Source organism: Streptopelia decaocto (assembly GCF_964273445.1).
Source record: "Streptopelia decaocto genome assembly, chromosome: 7".
Classification (NCBI taxonomy): Eukaryota; Metazoa; Chordata; class Aves; order Columbiformes; family Columbidae; genus Streptopelia; species Streptopelia decaocto.
In genome coordinates this window covers 54,964,802-54,986,186 of record NC_138661.1, presented here as the reverse complement: position 1 = coordinate 54,986,186, position 21,385 = coordinate 54,964,802, and the positions used below count along the sequence as shown (strand labels likewise).

The 21,385-nt window shown below is 36.2% G+C and overlaps 1 protein-coding gene across 13 annotated transcripts in view; it reads right to left on the bottom strand.

The window, feature by feature from the left end:
- SOX6 (SRY-box transcription factor 6) overlaps nt 1-21,385 on the bottom strand; it is a 375,354-nt gene that overhangs the window by 312,700 nt on the left and 41,269 nt on the right. For 12 of the 13 annotated variants that reach the window (XM_082059015.1, XM_082059008.1, XM_082059006.1 and 9 more), the window contains one exon: nt 9,637-9,707. The gene's annotated coding sequence lies outside the window, so the exon portion shown is untranslated. Of the gene's footprint in view, nt 1-9,636; nt 9,708-13,650; nt 13,669-21,385 lie in introns of those variants that run through there. The other variant, XM_082059012.1, reaches the window with a different exon arrangement.

Below are 21,385 nucleotides of genomic sequence, written 5' to 3'. Positions count from 1 at the left end.
CTGCACAGTCTTAAGCTTGCAGCTATTGGCATGTTTGACATTTTAAACTATGAAATACCAACCTATTTTGAAATTGTCCAAATCATTAGTTGTGGAATTTTCCTAGCACTTCATGAATACCACTGTTAATTGGGCAATTAACTCGAAACTACAGAATATGCTGTGATGGCATGATATGATATAAGCCATGTAAAAGAAGGAACAGCCAAGCAACTCAGTATGTTGAAAGATATTAATGAAGTGGCAAAATCTGCCAGAAAAATAATAATGGGTGATTTTAACTACCCCAATATTAACTGGTTGAATAACACATCTGTACATGGTTTGGAGAAGCAGCTTATTGATACTATAAATGGCTTCTTTTTGGAGCAGCTCCTTCTGGAGCAGAGAGGAGGAGGAGTTCCACTCAGTTATTAATTTGTGTGTGTGTGTTTGTGTAGGAAGCAAGCATGTGTGTTCTGCTGAGCAACAATGGCCACAGGACAACGCGTTTGAATCTCCATGATGAAGTATTTCGAGTGGTAACCAAATAGTTAATGGCAGGTGGGTGGGTGAGGAAAAACCCGTAAACAACAGCCACCTCAAACAGAAGGTTGTTTTGGAGAAACCAGAGGAGTTGATTCACACACAAAAACAAACCACCAGAGTTAAAAAGAGAAAGAAGAAAAAAAAAGAAAAGGCTGCTATGTTTCTGAGGTATAGTGCAAGAATCTATGTGGCCTTAAAACAACACTGTTTGAATGCAGGAATGCCACCTAAATGCTTTTAACAGGACAAAACATTGATTGTTGTCATAGACTGCTGCTGAACATCGCACAACCTGAAATAAATCTATCATGCAAACTGTGGCAATCAGACTGGATCAATTCAGCTTAAAAAAGATTACAGGAAGAGAAAAATTATTATTATATTTTGTTTCAATAATTATATAATTATTCAAGTAAATTGGCCTGTGAAGAGGATGCATATATGTTATCTAATGTACAAATCTAGGAATCTGGAGTATGATTACACAGGTCTTGCAGCCGTTTTGTGGCATACAGCAAAAAGATAGTAGAATGTGCATGGTTATGTTCCCCTCATCATTCTCTAAAAGTTACAATTACATCCACTAAAAAAACATCTTTGAGAACAAGAGTTTAAAAAATAAGTAACTAATTTACAGAAAAGTTACACACAGACATGGTAGCAACAGTCATTTCCTAGCTGTGATTGTCTAGGAATGAGGCTGTGAAGGATCAGAAATGCAGCTTGTTTGTTCCTTTATTTCAAGACCTGGACGTTCAAGAACATATCAGGTTTCCACACTGAATCAGGAGAATCTTGTAGTGGGCAACAACTGATACCTGGTATTTCAGAGGCAAGTGAATATGTCTCAGTTCAGACCAAACAAAACTTTGGGCAAAAGATTCTTTTCAAACCCATTCAGACTTTTTACAAACTTAGAGGTACTGTCAGGCTTTAATGAACACAGTAAAGAAGTATAAGGACTATTTGCAGCGTGGGATGCTGCCTTAATATGGAATCAATTTAAAAGGTCCAATAACTTAGCAATGATGAACACTTGCTCAAGCAAGATAGGATAAGAGAGTTCTAATAGGTAACTGGTCTCTATTGGATACAGGGCAAGGAGGAGATCCAATACAGTTGTAGGGTAAATGGCTTTTCAAAAATTTATATTAAAATCTGCATCATGATTTGGAGGAGGAAATGTTCCATCAAATTAAGACCTTCTAACCATACTTTTAAAATACTAGGTTAAGAAGAAGCAAGGTGACATGAAGCATGGAGCTGACAAACACAGAACATAGCTGAAATTATTCTTTCTAAGATGCAATTTAATTTCACTGCTGTTTCTTATACAAACTATAATCACTTGGTAAAAATTGAACAATTAAATAAAATGTCAATAGTATAAACAACTCCTAAAGATGTAAAAAGAGAAGAGAAAATATTATGTCTTTAAATAAACTGATAGCGCATGTTCTGGTAAGACAGGGTGCTCAAGTCTAAAAAGTATCTCAGAAATACAGGAGAAATAAAAGTGAGCTCAATGAACTTCAAAGAATTGTGTAACAAACCAGGTACATTCTGAAACATTTTTACTTGTCTCTGAAATGCACAAGGCTGCCTACTTTCCACTGATGGATTAGCTAATCATGAGCCTGATTTGATGTTCATAAACTTGTTTTGCTCAAATAGGACCAAGGAGCATTCTCACACTCGGAAATCAACCGCGTCTCTGATCCCTTGTGCCTGCTGTAGGAGGACCTCCCAAGTTTTAGGCAGTTACAAGGTTTTGAGGAGTGAAATTTTTACTTCATTTTCATTATACTAAGCATGACTTCAGCAGATCTAATTGTAGTTTAGTGTTACATCTGTGACCAGAAAAATCTTTAGAATAAAAATATTATACATCAAATACTAAAGCATTTGAGTAGATAATAGATACCAAACCATTAGCAATTCCAGATACACAGACAGTTTGCTAGTTAGTCATCCATCTTCATTCTGGTACCCTACAGTATTTTAGATTTTCTGCGGGACCATGTGTCTCAGTCAGACCCTTCAGACCCTTGTTCTTGCCAATTTCCAGATGAAGATCCTCTCTCTTTCTAAATCAAACTTTTCTTTTTAGACTGAAAACAAGAACTTGGGATGAAGTCTTACATTTTGTGAACTGTTTCACTGGGGAAGGCAGAAGTGAGAGGTGAAACTTTAAAAAAATCATGTAACATGCTTTGTTTTAGCATCAGAGAATTGGATTAATTGTTCCCTGGGGCTTTTTGGCTCCTGCAGGGAGCATCTTTCAGACTAACTTTCAGAGCCAAGATTATACAGTAATCTCTAATAAAGCCATAAAGATAATATGGTATTTACACAATTAAGAGTAGTCTTTGAATATTTTATGATGCACAGTACTGAATCCATCACACACGTGTATTTAGAACAGAAGCTGCTCCCAGTTAGTTCAAATTGATTTTGTTCAATGTCTTGTTAACATAGATACCCCAAAATATCAATTCATCATCACTGTGCATGAACCTAAACTACTGAAAGTAAAAATTAACATTTTCACATTATATTTTAACTATTAATGGAAGTGCAGCCAATAAGAAAAAAATAATAATTCATGGAAAAATAATTTTTTAAAATATGCACTGATTTTCAAAATTTACCTTTGTGCTTTTATCTTTAATATCTTAAAGTACCATTTTTAATGGAAGCTTCACTTTGATCAGCTCTTTTTAATTAACTTCAGAAGTGTGAGTATTTTACAGCAGAGTCTTTATCAATTTTTTTATTTAGCTATTAACACTTGAGTTTTACCTTCAACAGGCCATTATCAGATTTCTATTGAGTCAGACTTTGGTATATACCAAAGATCCTGATACATTCAGCAAGCAGTTAACCTCTTACCCCATGCTCTCTTTAACTATGATTATGATGAATGAGTGGCTAGTTCTAAGCAATTCTGTTTTATGTCAATAAATGAATCAAACAGCCATTGGTACATGTGCACTAGAAAGACAAGAGAGAAAATGAAGCTGTCTGTGGATACTTTATAACCCTCACCCTTTTAAGTAATATGATTTCAAAAATTAATGTTGATGTGAACTGTAGATATTGTTCAGCCATATTATGGAATAAGAAATCCTTTGTGTAATTTAGGCAGAACGAGAAATACTGTATGTCATTTACTACTCGCAGTGTGGCTTAAACAAAATTCTCTTTACAGCTTTTCTAAGATCCTGCATTATAGTTATTATAGTTATTAAGTGACCAAATGCTAGTCACTTGCAGAAAACCTACAGGACTCTGTCCAGGTATGGACTTGTATGAATACTTTGCTTCCTATTCTTAATGCAGCTTCTTAGTTCAAATATTTCCTAACAGATTCCTCCCTCCAAAGCATTGCATGCAACTTCAACAGCATATATAATGATTTGGATGAGGATTTCCATTTTATTGCCTCTTTCTTCTGCAAAGAATTTTTTAGACAGCAGATGGATCTAGTGCATTGCACATATCTTGTCCAGCACGTGGATGGAGCAGCAGTAGAGCACGGAGGTCCTCACTTACATCCAGAGTGTGATAATCCTTTGAAAAATTATTTCCAGCAGCAGCTTTACTAAATGGTTCGATTTCATCAAAAAGTAAGCAAAGAAAGACCACACGGGCGGCCTCTGTCTTTGTGCAGTATGTTAGAAGCTGGTTGGATAGTGCTCTCACATTCAGTGGCATCGTCATTTTAGTAAGTGTTAAGGAGTCTTATAGCATGAAACCCTTTGGCTTTATATGAATTAAAACTGTTCTTTTGTATGTTTGTTCAGCCTGGAGAAGAAGAGACTGATGGAAGACCTCACCAGAGTCTACAGCTTCCTCACAAGGGGAGAAGGAAGGGCAGGCACTGATCTCTTCTCTCTGGTGACCAAGGACAGGACCCGAGGGAACGACAGGAAGATGTGCCAGGGGAGGTTTAGGTCAGACATAAGGAGAAGGTTCTTCACTCAGAGGGTGGTGGAGCCCTGGAACAGGCTCCCCAGGGAGGTGTCACAGCCTCAAGCCTGTCAGTGTTCAAGAAGAGACTGGACAACACCCTCAGACACATGGTGTGAACTGTGGGGTTGTCCTGTGCAGGGACAGGAGTTGGATTCAATGATCCTTGTGGGTCCCTTCCAAATCAGGATATTCCATGATTCTATGATTTCATTATTCATAAAGAGTTGAAGATTTCTGTGTTACGTTAAATACCAAAATCCTAGTAGTAGTTTGAGTGCCCAATTTTCTTATTGTAAGAAAAACTGGCTAAAATGAATACAATGCATATTGCTTCCACAACATGAGCATTCTGTGTATTTATTTCTTAAGTTATTTACTTACTACCAAGAAACTGTCTGTACGGTCAACAGGGAAGCAGCCAAAAGAATGTGCTGCACTCAGAAGGTAAATGGAAACTCAGACAGGAACATGCTTCTGTGCCACCATCATGCAACAGACGCTCCTTCTATCAGAACTCTAGGTGACCTCCCACACCTGCACAGCTTTAGAAACATTCACATAAGGAGTCCTTTGGACATCCCAGCTGGAAGCATGGGCTGGGGAGACAGAACTTCAGATACTAAAAAACGAACAGAACTTTTTGTACTTTTGATTGGACTTCTGTCCTGTTCTCAGCAGATTAATGTCCCAGCCACCTTTCTCTCTCCTTCAGCCTTTTTTTCCACACCTTCCTCTCTTCAGGTACAACTACAAACCTCTGGATGGATGCAACTACACTTCTATTAGACCCAGACAGGCAAATGTGCTTGGGCATTTACGGACCAGGTATTACCCAAGTGTGAGGAAGTGCCCTTTCCTCCTTCTATTTTGTTTCTACTCAACTAACTCTCTCTTAAGTACATCTAAAACATGTATTTATAGAAGCTTTCACAGACAAGAAAACTCTTCAAGGCAGGTGCGTTGCTTTTGTGTTTATTTATACCTCACAATATATACTGGAACTTTGCTTCCTATTAGAAAATTTGTGTGCTACTGTAGTGCAAGAGTTGCATAAAAGCAGCAAGACAGTGTTCCACTAGAAGCAGATTTTATATTCCTCATTTATAAAAGAATCCCAGGAAAACAGAGTTTCAAATTCCTGATGGGCTCCTTCATGGTGCAACGAAATCATTTTACATTGGTACATCCCAAATGTTGGCAGAAAAGTAGGAAGAAGAGGATAAAAACCTCTGATACCTCCAGCACACATATGCAAAAAAAAAAAAAAAGTATGGATGTTGCAGCAAACAGAGCTTCTAATAAGGCATTACTTGGTTTTCTTAACAGGCATTTTGAAAGAATCAGCACTTCATAGAAAGAGGTAAGTGATAAGTTGATAAACACAGTATATTTTCCCAAATAAATTAACTGCAATTCAGTAGAACATCAAATGTTATCAACTAAACCTGTAAAGGTAAATAGTGCCAAAGGCACATGTCTTCTCTTGCTCCAAATGCGCTGTGACTTCTTTGAGTTTATCATGTAAATATTCATAATTTAATAGTTTTCTCCTTTAAATAAGCTTGGAAAAATACAAAGCACAAATCTAGCAGGTCAGATGCTCCATGGTACACATAAACACGGTCTCTAAGTTTTACATTGACTTAAAAGTAAGATTGATGAAAAAATATTAAGCATTGAGTTTGAAGCCAAGCATACTCCCTGATGATGTAGTAATTGGAATAAGTGTTTGAAAAGATAATGTTTACATACTCACAATATCAATTTTCTTGTATTATAAAGTGTGTATACATGTGTCCCCTGAGTGTTCCTATTTTTGTTTTTAAACATTCTTTGAAAAAAATTGCTGCTGTTTGTTTTTAAAGCAATTTTATTTTAGTCTCAATTCCAATTATATTATTTTTATCATATTTTAAATACAGACTTTTCACTGGAAAGCTGTTCTCACAAGACACTGATGTTTCATGGGCTTTAACACCATTCATTTAGTGTTTTTTTTCCCCTCTGTCAGTATTTTCACTTCATAGTCAAGTCACAATAAAATGTTTACACAGAAGCTGAACTGCTAGTAAAAAGGTATTTCTAATTGCTGATGTACAAGCAAAATTTGTTTTAAATGCTGTGGTATTAAAGGGCATTTATTTTACCATCTGTAACTTTAAATAATTATTGCAGTTTACTACTGGACAAACCTACTTGGGGAGAACAATTAAATAAATTAAACAATCTTAAGACCACATTCTTGAAAAAAAAGTAACCTTTAGTTAGGACAATTGCTCTGCGGGCATAACACAAAAGCCCAAATGTCACATTTTCCATGAAATTTACTTTTGTATGAATCATCAATCCTGTTTTCTCCTGAACAAAACTAGCCAAATATGACAAAAAAAACCCCAACAAAGTTGTCTGAACTGGATGATCCAAGTAATTACATGTTACAGCAGAATGCATCTATGACAAAACTTCCAAAAATTTGAGGAAAAAGTTATTATAGCCCCTGGTTGAAATAGCTTTAGTATAGACCTATAGCAGTATTTAGCTGATCTTGCTGTATTCCCATATAAAAATATGCACAAAGATCAGTCATCCTAGCACTGATCTAATCCTTCCCTTTGGAGTATAGATGAAACAAACACGCTATAAAATCATGCCCAAATTTTATAGCATAACATGAAAATGGTATACATTTCTCATTAGCATTTTTTATATGCTGCTTAGAACTGAATCTTCTCAAAACTCCTTGTATATGCAAACTTTTGTCTTCCACACAAACTCCCCAAAACTCCCATCTTCTATGGTATCATTTGTTTAGGGCCTATTTGTTCAGCCTCAGCTCCTGATCCTGCTCTCATCAGCTTCCAAGGTCATCTCACATGAATAAGCATTTGCACAAATCAAGCCTTTAAATTGAAAGATATCTGAGGTACAACCTGTCCTTTTAGTCTATAGGGCACAGTGAAAATTTATAACACTGTACATATTACTGTTACTGAATAGTAAGAATATGTATCTGCTGAACTAATGTATACTACCTACAGAATATTTGCAAGTCCAGAGAGCTACAACAGAGATGATTTCAGAAGGCTTAAACCTGTATTACTATAAAATGTATACTTCCACTCTGGTTTCACTACATGAGGAAACACTGGGCTGAATCAGTTGTACATCCTATATTTGTTTTTCAGTTTATGTGCACTTCATGTTTGCATATGTTTCTAGATATATACTAAAGTAAATCCTTTAATCAGAGAACAAGAACAGTCAGCCATTGTGTTAGCTTCTCCAGATATTCGTGTTAATGTGATTGAATTCTGAGTTGCAAAGAATATCTATCAAAGACGAGACTCTGGTTCATTTTCTGCAGTCATTTTGTACAAGCCTTCCCTTGGCTTCACTGGTACGGCTGCTGAACCACGTTCCAGCTCTCATGGTCACGGTACTGTAAGGGGTCCCAACTGTACAACAACCACGTCTGCAAAAGCCAGTGTACAGTTGTGTGATAACAACAGTCCATACTTCTCATTAAATACTTGATTGACCTAAATGCAAACATTGCTTTCAAAGTACTTTTACCTCATTTGTTTTTACCCCATCTTTTTGTTGTTGTCAACAAAGTAGGACTCAGGTCAGGAGTCCACAATATAATTACCAAAGCCCTTTATATGTTCATAATACTACATGGGCATGAATTAAACAATACTTACAGGTTTTCATCCAATTAGCCTGGTACACACAAAGAAGTTCACCATGAATCTACTGTTGCATTTATTCCGTTACTTTGATTGGAAAGTATACTCCATATTGAGGTATGAAGAGCTACTGTTTGTATTGACTGATACATTACTATTTCCATTTACGGATGAGAAAAATGAGGCAAAGAAAGACTAACTGATTGCTTGAAAAAAACATGCAGTGGCAAAGCCAGGAAGAGTTAGAGCAAATTCCTCTCTCTCCATTCAGTAATCACTTTACATTGCCTTCTCAGAACTATTTCTCAATGCTAATGCTTTTTAAAAATTGTTTATTTTATTTGATAACAATATTTTCTTCAAATATGACTGACAATGCTCATTAAAAAGATGCAGACCTGTAAATGAAGGGAACTGCAAATATAATGGCAAAACCATATATGAAAATGAACATTTGTAAAGATGAAGGGTTAGTATAAATTGAACACATTTCCATATCAAGGAGAGAACCACCCATATTTTACCCTGATGAATGAGGTTTTGTGAACATCTTTTTCCACAAATGATTGAATAAATATTTATTCATAAACTATATTTGTGACTTAAGAGAACAAGTTGCATAGATTGGTTTCATTTATACCATGATACAAGAGGTATTGCAATAATTTATATCATGCCAAGTCTAAGTCCAGTTAGATTTTCCTTATTATACTTGACTAAGTTGAAGACTATCCAAAAAAACGCAATTCTGAAAGCTTTCTATTTGTTGCATAAATAACTGTCTTCCTCCCAGATCTTCTCCTCTAATGTTCCCTTTCTCAAGGCATTTATGCATAGGCCTAGTCCCATTTGCTTTATTCGAACTTGGGCATACACTGAAACATATTCTTGGGCCATGGCCTAAATGACTACAGTCTCAGTCATTTTGCTGCAACCATAAAGGTCAGCTTTCTCCAGGGTACATAAAAATACATTCCCAGTTCAGCAGATGCTGGTTGTCCTAGTGTTTCCTCAATAAACCCATATAGCTTTTCCTCTAAAAGCCCTGTCAGTCTTAAATCACAGCCCCAACTCATTTCTAGAAATCATTTTCATGACAATAGCAAGATGCATGGCTATCATTAGCAACTGCCACAACTGATGTGGTACTGTAAGCAACACTGTTCTCTCATTATTATGATTATGAACACCAAAAGAAAGCTTGAAAAAACAGGAATATTCACTGTTACTTCAAGCATCTGTAGTGCCTCTGAATAACTGAAGCATAAGTTGGTAGCAAAAAAAACTACCAAAAAATACAAAAAAAAAGTTTATAAGTACATTTCTTAATAAAAGAACATTCTAAAACTGATATAACAGCAACAGTTTAAAATAGCTTCCATTCTTCATGTTAAGAGTATTAGAAAGATGCACATAACTGGAAAATTAATGAATAAATACTTACAAATACACAAGAAAATCAGCCCCAGCTCCCAGAAATCACTGGTAAGTTGCTTTTGAATTCATGAAACTGACCTGAAAATGTAAAAGGAAAAAACGTTGAAACAAAAGAAAGCCCAGAACTGATAAATGTTTGTTTTTTTTTTTTTTTTTAATTATTATAGGACAGTTGTGATTTTTAACAATAAACTAAATAAAACAGCACACAAGATTGTTGTCACTATTTCAGCCAAGTCATTTACACAGAATTTGTTTCCAGGAAGCCAATACCAAGAGAAACAATTATTTCATTGTTCTGCATCTCACACCATAGCAACCCAGTCCATTATGGCTTCTAAGAAGTGTCATAAATGCAAGCATGGTTATCTTTTAATAAGGAAAATAGCTGTGAGGGTTTTTTTCACTGGTCAGGGTTTTTTGCTTTTTTGTTTTGTTTTGTTTTCTAGTGTTACAGAACATTCATTACTCTTTAAAAGTGTTTTGTTAACAGCATTTTGCAGCTTAATTGGTGTAAAATAATATTGTTTAGGTGCATTTAACTGGAACCCATCTAATGCAAAATTCATACCTAAAGAAATACTAACAACATTGTTCTCCCACAGTCTAGATCCCGGTTAGAAGCTTAGCGTAAATACAATGCATTCACTATAAGACATGATTAAATCCAACATTCTTTTTCCTGCATGCCCCTCAGTTCTAGTTGGAAAGGTAACAGATGCAACTCAAACCCACAGAGCTCGCCTTATAAAATTCTTTAACTAGCACAATGACTCACTTTATGCCTCTAAATATCCATGGTTTCCTCTCTCCAGAACCCCCATGCATTAGAAGGTAGTTCAGTAGTTTATTTTTATTGTTTGGTCTACATACAGCACATTTTTAGTTCTTACGAAAACAAAGAAACTTTGTTGCACAGCCCTTGTTTTCTTTCCAAAATGTGGGGATGGATATGGGTAACATTAAACTGAAAATAGTAATGGAGCCTGGGCAACTAGTTTAGGTCAAAACCTTTTTGTTCTCTGGGAGCTATCTGATTAATTTGCAGTTCATAAAACAGTGGGTGTAAGCTCAGTTTAAAAACATGTAACTATATTTAAGATGAAATCATCATTTTTCTTAGCCTCCAGTAATCTTTAAGAAACACCTTCCCACAACATTTCTGTATCCTAAAGTGCACCAGCTAGTACTGCACATTGCCTAGAGACAAGGAGAGAATACCAAACTTATCTTGATGTAGAATATCCTCCTTATTTCATACACCCACCCTGAAGTGCATATTATTCATTCCAACCAAGCCCTCCCCCATCCTGAAAGTACGCATTTAATTGTGTCTTCTCTCCTGTAATACCAACAGAGAGTCAACAAATCTCATTTGCTATATCAATGCAGTGTTATTATATATTTTAAAAGCAAGTCTGAATCTCATTATCAGCTGATTTATGCCATTAGTGTGCTTTGGAGCCACCAATTAAACAAGGACAGTGGTTCATAAGGTCACAGTTAATTAATCCAAAAGAGTATAAATACACTTTAATGCACACCACCTCATGTAGAGAATTTAGGAACAAAGCAACAACCCTTTATTCTGGGCAAGCAATTAGGGGGAAAGGTTAAATATACACAATTTTAAATTTAGCTTTAGCACTCTGCTAATCTATCAGGAAAAAACTTCGGTTTGGTAAAAAGTACTGCAGAATAATATGTATGTGAAGCCTTGATCCTTATGGCAAGAGACAACAGTGCAAGTGAGGGAGAATGAAGACCATGGTTAACCATGCCCAGTAATCCTGAGCAAATTAAGGCTTGTTGCTCAGAAAACACCTCAGAACTGGGAACCAGCTGCAGGGTTACCTATTACATAGTTGGTCAGGGTGGGATAGACAGAAACAAAAATCCCAAATAGCCCAGTCTATTCAAAATGGACCCATCTCAGCTAGACTGTTGTACTCAATACATCATATAAAACTGACTCTTCCTTTAACCACAATCCCTTCATAAATTTAATAAAATAGTGCAATCACGTAAGTGTTCAGTAATAGCAGTAGTCTACCAACACAACCGGAGTATAAACAAGTACAATGCTGAAAACAATCTAACCAACCAGAAACAGTTATTCACAGTGAAAATTCAAGTATGAGGTACCTGGGGTTTATACAGAAGAAAATGATACCTGTTTCTTACTGCCTTGACTCATTTTACCTTGCACAGTTCCTGGCTCAAGAGATAGATGGTATAGCTAACACACACACACAGACATGCAAATCACATCACTTTTTTCCTATTTAGCTTTCCAGATGATTTTTCTACAAACAAACAGGCAAACAACAACAAAACTTTCCTATCCATGTAGAAAACCCTCTGTCCATCAAACACTAACATCATAAAGTGAAATACAAAATTCCTATAAGGTGTGTCCTATACAAATAATATAAATATAAACATATTACATAAATAAATCAGACCAAGGACTAATACTAAACCAGTCAGTAGTTGTTTCATGTAGATTGTTATACCTGTCTCTTTTACCAATAAAAGACTTGTGTCATGTTTTTAAAGGTGTATAGGCGGCCAGCTCTCCCTGCTGTTGAGAAGGTAAACCTAGCCCTTCCAGAAGTCTGGCCTTTTTTTCTATTAGCTTAAACCATTTATGTTTTCACTTTGGATGTCTTGAGCTGAACTGCAGGCGAGTGGTTGTCACATACACATATACAAGAACAAAGATTTCTTTAAAGTGTTCTGTTGATTTCATTGGTACAAGTCCCACCAGAAACTTCACTCAGATGTGTTGCAGTCAAAATGCTCTCAAAGTGTTCTCAATAGCTGCAATTTCTGCAGGTATTTCAGATGCTTGTTTGGAAAGCTGTTAGCATCCTTATCAAAGACTGGCTCTCCTGTCCCACTATGAAAGGGGGAAAATCCAGCTGTGAGAATAACCTATGCTCTGATTTAATCTACCTTTGCCAAAAGATGTTTCATACTTAAATCTGCACATATAGTATGAACCAAACAAAAAAGGCGATGTTTTCTTTTTCCTGTACTGTAGCTGACTTTCTGTTCTACCGCTCTGTGAAACTGCCGAAACTTTCGATGGCAGAGGAAAAACACAATGTGAAGACCTAAGTCTATGTACCAATGACTCTAGTGCTCTGGTACTAACAAGTATTTCAACCCACAAGCTGAAGCATGGCTGCAAGGCAGGGGAACTGAGGCAAAAGGACATGCAATATAGCAGGTCTGTATGAACTTACTGGCTACAGTTCTGTGACACTTACTGCTGAAAACACCCAGCGATAACACATGAGGGACTTTCAAATCTTGGGAAGAAGAATAAAAGATCCCAAACAAACTACCAACACCAGGAAAACAAGAAATAAAGACAGGGGTTTACAAAAGGACATAAGGGCTCAGGCAACTAGCTTTCTATGAAAATAGCAAAGGTTTATTATCTCCTAATTTCCCTAAAAAAAAAAAAAAATCCATTTTAGAAAGCCTTTAAAAGGTTACATTTTAAATGAAAAGTTTTGCTCAAAAGCCAACATCATAGCAGTTTTCACCCTTTTGACTGCTTGTTTGGGGTTGTTTTTTGCATAAAAGGTAAAGGTGTCCTAACGTCAGCTAACATGAAATAAGACCATGATCATTTCTGCAAACACCAAAAAGTCACAGGCCTGGCTTAAAAGAAGGGTTAATGAAGTCAGACATCTCTCTTTGACTCGACTAAGAATAATGTACAGTCATCCAACAATTCCACAGAATCTTTCAAAACAACTGATCTTTCAAAAAGCTAAGCTTTTGCTTGTCTTACGAATGCATATTGACACCAAGAGATCACTAGACATAACACGGACCACGTACATCACTAAATGAATTCAGGATTTTGTATGCCCTAAGTATTAGGAACAAAAAACAATTCAAGAAATAGCCAAATGTCACTTATAAAATTGTCCTCTTTTCCCCCAACACACCATCACCTCTAATAATTTCAAGAGATTTTAGTTTTCAGAATGTAAGATCTCACCACTTCTGCAAAGCTGAAAAAAAATTACTTATTTTATAAAATCTTTTACAAAATCTTTTTTTATAATTTTCTGATTCTTCTAAGATAGAACCTATACAGGTAGTTTGAGTTTTCTGTGCACCATCATCAGTGAGCATGAAGGAATCCTGCAAGTAAAAAATGGAAGCAGTTATTTACTAAAAAGCTTAGCATCATTTTATATCATTTGAGAATGTGGCCTATCATTGTGGGCTGCTGGGACTAAAATATGTACCATTCAACAACTGTTAAAAAACTATTTTTGGAATTATAGCATGATGTGAAATGAAAACAAGGAATAATATAGAAATGAAGCTATACATTTAAAGCCTGAATCACATAGCAATTTCACACCCTGAAATGTTGAAAATTTCACAATTAAAACAACACTAATGACCTGTAAGGCCTTAGCCACAGTCTCAGAAATCAAGGGTGCAGTGTGCTGATTGTGATGGGAGCCTTTGAGTTGGATTTCTAAATATCTTACTTTACTGAGGAAAAGGGCACGGTTTCACGATGATTCAATGAAGGGTGTTTTACACATGGAAATCTCTTCATTCATGATCATTTTGAAGCAGGAATTAAACACAGTAATTAACCACTACAGGTGAGACTTTCTACAAAAGACATAGGGAAATTCCTGTTATCTTCCCTGTCACTTCTCTTCAGTGGTCCAGGATTGTATTTTACTGCCTTTACTGCCTTATTTCTTAAACTATCTGCTCTCCTAGGTTCCATGCACTAGTAAAAGGGGTTTTTTAAAATAATAATAAATTTTAAAAAGATGTCCTTCTAATGCTTTTAATTTTAGAATAGTCCATCTGCAATTATCCTCATTTGGATTTTTGTACTCTGTAACAGAGATTGCAGCCAAATGATCTATCAAAGGAGGAACTAGAGCATACCACCTGTTACGCAAGTAGTCATTTTAAAAAACATGTTGCATCACAGTGAGGTAAGAGCAAGACAGTGCATACAATACAAACATATGTCTCCAAAGCTCTGTACTCAGCCACTGCCTTTGCTATAGATTTTCTGCTGAACCCTCAACAAGAGTTTCTTTGTGCTTCTTAGTTCCTTATTCACAACTATTTCTCCCTTCTGTAACAGTGATACTTTACAATTCTACATATCAGAAGTTGTGATGTCGTTATTACAGAAACAAGGCTCAAAAAATCCCTAAAATAGGATACATCTCCACAGAGTTTTGCAGGGAGATGTGAGCTCACTCTGCCCACACTCAGAGATGACTGGCCACAAACCCACTCTCATCCAGTTTAGCTACGGTTAGCACTTACGTAAACTACACGACTTCTAGTTAAGAGCAACTTCACATCTGTCTACAAAAAGCATGTCTACATACAAATACAATAGACAGTGTTTCTGTGAACTACCTCTTAAGAAATGGAACCCCACAAGTTATCACCCCTCAACAGTTGTTCCCTGTCTCTCCCCAAAGGGTAGCACTCAGCAGCAGCACATGATCTGGCAGCATTATATTATATAACTGACTATAAGAGCTCCTTCTGATCTCTTCTGTAACCACACGTGCATTTGCAAAATTGCATTATGTCTTCAACAGGCAGCTCGTGAAGGTTTCTCTGCTCTGTGCCTGCATATCTATAAAGCATCCAATCACTACAGAACCTGAGCACAGAATACAAAATTAAGGTCTTTTGGCTGTATCACTTCATAGCATAGCAGCAGGTTAAGACTAAAAAGGTTTTTAATGAAAAAGTACTGCACATGTCCAACAACTAATTTAAATGTATTACTATACCTGCCACTAAAATTACACTTGAAAACACCAAAAACGTCTAATTCACTGTGCAGATGAAAGAAATACCTAAATATGTATTTATTCTTTTGTATGAAAGGAAGAGGTCTAGAATTCCAGATCTGATAAGCTCTGTACTCATACTTTCAAGCAGATAAGAACCACAAGACATACCCCACGCTGCTTGGAAGGCTGAAGGGAGAGGAGGAACTCCAGCTATAACTCATAGGTTAGAGATAGCAAAGCCTCCTCAGTGGCCGCGGGTAGGCTGGTGGGCGCTGCCAGCTCCGGGCTCCCACATCAAGGGATTCGGATTTCCCAGCAGTTCCTGCACCAGCCCACTGCCACTCACATGATGCAGCAAGGACACAAAAAAACAATTCTGAACTTCTTGTGAGTTACATGCCATTTTAGTAGCCACAGGCTGGGTCATTCCTAATCAATATGATGGAAGTAAAGAAAACAGAGAAAGCTTTCAAAGCGGGTATGTTTCTGTAGTGTTTTCATATACAGATCCATGCGCTGAAGGCGCTACAAGGCAAATTAAGTCCAGAATGAAGTTACAGCATTACAAGCCTCAAGAAGTATGACTGGTGTTCCAAATACCAGAAACCCTTCCAATATGTGGTACTGTTAGAAGGATATATCAAATACAGAGAGAGTTTTACAGCAAACACAAACTGCACTTGGAAAGTTCCTTCCTAGACATAGAGAAGCAGCAGGGTCCAGAGGACGTGCCTTGGAAATGGCATCCAGGGTCCCTCTTCAGAGACTCACATTTGTCACACAGCCACAGAAATCAACCACACAAAGATCGATATGGCAGCTCTGGCACTCACCTGCATTACAGTATTTGGAATTTTTTTTTCTCTCTCCCTGTGCCCCAGCTGTACTTTCTCCATTGTACAGGGACTCACAATCATAACAGGGTCTCAGGGAACTACTGTAATACAATCTCGCAAGGGTTCTCTGGCTACAACTTTAACACAAAATAATAATAGTGTTTCTGCTTCTTATATAATATTATCACTATGTAATTATTGCATTATACAATAATAACAACACGCATACCAGGAGCTGTTAGCCTACCACACTGATGTATTTTTTCTTGGTAAATTGTATTAAAGTTATGTTAGCAGTTTTGGCCTCCCTTTATCTTTTGAATACGTAACATGTCTCAGGTTCCCTGCTCTTTCATCTTCAGACCAAAGTTTGAAGTAATTTTATTGAGGAATTGGCTTACTTTGTTTAAAAGGGGGTACGTTCTTTTAGCTCAGTCACATGACTGAAAAGGACAGTATTAAAAGTATGAAATTTTATTCAAACTGTAGTCTAGCACGCAGTTAAATCTGTTTAATGAGCTTCATGAGCTCTGGATTGGACTAAATTTAAATTCAATTACACAACAGAATGGAATCACATTGATTCGTGATTCAAATAAATGATCTATATTTACAGGTACATGCTCATTTTATCCCCAGTTTTTTAGCTATTATCTATATGTATATATTTATATTTTATCTATAATTGCTGACCTCCTCTGACCAAATATATGCTCTTTTTGGAAAGAAAAATAAAACCAAATTCCACGACTGTGTCTTCCTCACTAGACAAAGCGTCAAGAATTATGTAGAGCTGTGAACAGTTAAATAACATGAAAGGCTTTGAGTCATTAGGCATCATTGCTCAAAGTCTGGAGCTGTTGCACATAGAACACAGAAAAGGTTTAGGACAAATCTTCATCAGGTTCTTTTACTAGACTTTGACATGAACACCTGCTAAGTTGTCCTTGTGATACACTTACCAGATGCAAACTACTTGGCACAATTTTTGATAGTGTTATATCTACATGTGCATAAGCAAGGCTTGGAATAGTAAGAAAAAACCTCTTCACCAGGAAACTAAAGCTCTCAAGCAAAGAGACTGGAGGGGTAGGGGGACAGGGTGAAGTGTTAATTGTGGAAGTCCAGTTTTGTCATTATTTCCGAGAGCCACAATTGGTAAGACAGCTGAAATGGCTAGCTGATATTTTAGAGATATCAACAATAACATTAGTCCAGGAGAATACATTGCCATATTTAAAATTCCAGCATAAATATACCATATAAAACTTGGATCTGAAAATTCCCTGAAAATTGAAAAGTGGAGATTCAACCTGTCACAATTGTTGTACATTTACATAAGAGATTTATGGTTTTGATTAAAAAAAAAAAAAGCAACAATGTACCCTTACCTTCAGAATTTAATATAAGCACATTTGAGAGCCAAATGCCTGGGAGCTAAGTCAGCTGTACATAAACTCACATTTTTGTCTGACAAATCTATTTTGTAATATAGCAATATGTGTGCCATTTGCTTCCACTGAAACTAGTGTTAATCCAGACAAAATATTGGGGTTCTGTATTGGAGAATACCATATTCCTACAGCTCAGATTTTCAAAGCTAATTAAGTAGGACATAAAAATCAATTAGAAGGCCTTAAGGATGTCTGCCTTCAGGTCTACTTCCCTGGATTCCCTGAGGGATAAAACCTCCTTACTACATATCTTCGGGGTTTTTTTCCTGAAACCCTGAAACATAATAATTATAGCTTAAGTCTCTTTTTTTCCTTAAAAAAAAAAAAAACACCCTCATATACTAAATTTCCCTCTCAGCTCCAATTTTTGAAATTCATTTCACCTGACACTATAACTAGAGAAAAGGTCCAGGTGCTCTCATTTTAATTTCATTTTAGAAGAAAGGTAAGTAAATAAAACTTCTTTCTTCAAGGATCCATTCAGTCAATTAGAATCTTAGATATGCATCCTTGATCAGAAAACAGTTCCCCAAGTGTGGGGAACAGAGTGCTACCAGCAAAGATATGGCTTTACATTCTGCCCAAGGACCATTCTATTTCTGATTATGTACAATAATCAGTCCTGAAGATAATTAACTATCACTTGCTGGATAAATAAATCGCATTAAAAAAAAAAAAAGTAACCATGTTACCTCACAAAGCCCTCAAAATAAAAACTTCTCAGCCTCCTTTCAGTCTCTCCTAAAGCATATTTCATTAGCTAAAAAAGCAAGCAAAAAATTTTGTTTAATTAAGAGTACACGTTGAAACAGAAATTTGCCTTCACTCATAAAGTTATCAGTTTGATAAGAATTCAAGCTCTGGAGACTTAACCAAGTGAAACTCTAGTTTCTTCTGATTTTCACCTATGACATCTCTGTCAAAATCTTGTTTGCAATTTTGCACAATATCTGTTCTTGTTGCATATCATATAAAGATTTTTATTTCCTTTATCTTCTACAACATTCACCTCTGCAAGATATTTTGAAACCAGAATTGAAATATGTTCATTATAGACAGAAATCCTTGGAGGCAAGACTGCCCATCAAATAAATGATATGATGACCCCTGACTCCAATTTCTGTTAAGCCATATCAGGGGTACTAACAGCCAAGCAGGTTAAAATGCTAAAGCCCTACTTTCTATCAGTCCATAAGGATCAGTTGTATGTTCATAGCCTGGTTTTTGTGTTGTGTATAGAGATCACATATTAGTAAACTGCTGATCTTGGAGTCAGAGGTGCTCTGCACTTTAGGACAGACTGTCCTAAGCTATAAATTTAAAGGTAAGTTTAGGGGAAGGGGTTTGTTTTTCACATGCGGAAAGTGATTCCTAGCCTCTTTAAATAGTCATATAAAACCATATCTCCAGGCACTTACTAGCATTGCTCAACATCTCTGAGCCTCAGGCTACCCACACCTGCCCTCAGCATGATCCTGACACGCAGCAATGAAAAGCTGATGGCTAGAAGGGTGGCTACTAAGCACTTGGTATATGATATTTCAAAAAAGTAAATGGAATATTGATTAAAAAAAAACAAATAAAACAAACAAAAAAAAAACCACACTCAGAAAGTTGGCATTAACCTGGACAGCAAACGTAAAAATTTCACCAAATTAACTCATCAGCCTGACATATCTCATTACAAGATCTTATCACTGGTTTAACTAAACAAAAGAAAAATATACAAGGAATAACATATTTCTTTAAGAAGTACTTCAAATATGATTCTGTCTTGTGCTAAATGAAGTGGCTATTGCTGTGGAATTTTAGGGTGGTGTTTTCTCAGTTTTCTTTTTAACAGACACCAGAGTGAACATTACAGCAACGTCCATCAGAAATCATTAGAGCACAAGCTATAACTACTCCTTGCCAACTATAAAGTATGCAGGCTGTTTTCTTTTTTGTTGTGTTTGTTTGTTTGTTTGTTGGGGGAGTTTTTATTTGGTTTTTTTGGGTTTTGTTTTGTAAAATTTTCTGGTTCCTCTATTTTACTTTAACTAGACATACTTTGTTTCTTCAAGCTAGAAACTCCTCTTTTTCCAGGTCACCCTTCCCTCTTTTTATGGCATATGGACCTGGTGGAATGCAGTGCAAAGTAATCAAGTATATGTAAAATTATAAGAAAACTTTCTGGGAAATCAAGGAAAAAGAAAATGTTTGAAATTTTAGCAAATGCCACTCTCAAGAACTAAAATAATATTCATAGATGACCTTCCCTACTTAACAAAGTTTTTAATCTTTATGCTTCCCTTCTTTAAAAAAACTGTAAAGTGTTATCATTCAAATAATAATGTTTATAATTTCAGTTATTTTTATTGCTGGCTACTCCTTGCTTATGAATAACTTAATCCACTTTCTTTCCAACTAATGGCATTAGGGTGATACTGCACGTCACAGCTGTCCAAGATCCCAGTGTTCTCAGTGCTGTGCAAATTGCCATAACGAGTCTTAAAAGTGTGCAGTTCTAAGAGGATAAGCATTTTGAAGATATCAGCAGACACACTATTCAGTGTGAATAAATATGATCCCTCAAAGAAATATATCAAACCCTAGGATCCACCCTGAACTCACAGAAAGGCACAGCTATTTTTAGAATACAAGGTTAAAACCACTCTGTACTTGTGTTGTAGAACAACAATGACTTTAAGGGGTCTAGGATTAGATCTTTATTCTGTCACCCCAAAGATCTAATGAATCTCATAGAAATTCTCAGGACTTTGCTGAATTATCAATACCCGAGAAGTCAGACACTACTATTTTTAATCACCACAAGAATATATTGTGCATCTACATAATGTTTCCAGATGAAATTTTAAGGTACAAGAAAATAAATATTTTAAAATACTACAGAGTATTATGGAGTAGATCCCCTGTAAAGAGTGCTAACATAAAGTTTGCAGAACTTTCAAACCATAATTTGAGGATCTAGGAGGGAGATCAAGCAACAAAATTTTCTAATCCTGACACCCTGTACTGGGTTTTTTTTGTGCAATTAGCAACACCTTAATAGCAAGTCACTTCCTTGAAAATCAGAGAATAAGATTCTAGTCAACAAGATCATAGTCAGCAGAATCCCTGTCTAGACCATGTAAAAATAGTACTAAAATATTTAAAAAGTTATAAAAATAAAAAAAATACATTACTCTTAGAAGTCAGATGAATCCTCTCTGTAAGCATGCCGACTCTGATTTTACAATGAACTAATCACAACTTGCTTAAGTGCATGTACAAAAATTAGAAGAGATAATTATGTAAAAAATGTACAAAGTGGCTCAATGCCAACAAGAGAGTCTCCCATCGGCCATATATGATACCTCTCCCTACCTGGAGAAGCAGCTGTGTTCTACAGCAAGTCCCAACAATCTTTAAAACCTGGCTTCTGGAGACACAAGAAGAGGGTCTAAAAACATAACATTTTAGGCTCTTCTGTTTTTATTCACTGTTACATAGCAATATAAGAAGCAGGATTCTTTCATTTTATAAAACTCAAGCTTCACAGCAGTTCACAGTTCCATGACTCCAATCCTACACAAGCCAAAGTGAAGACCAGACTTGGCCTCATTATCTCAAGTATGCCTCATCCAAGGTGCATTTCAACAAGC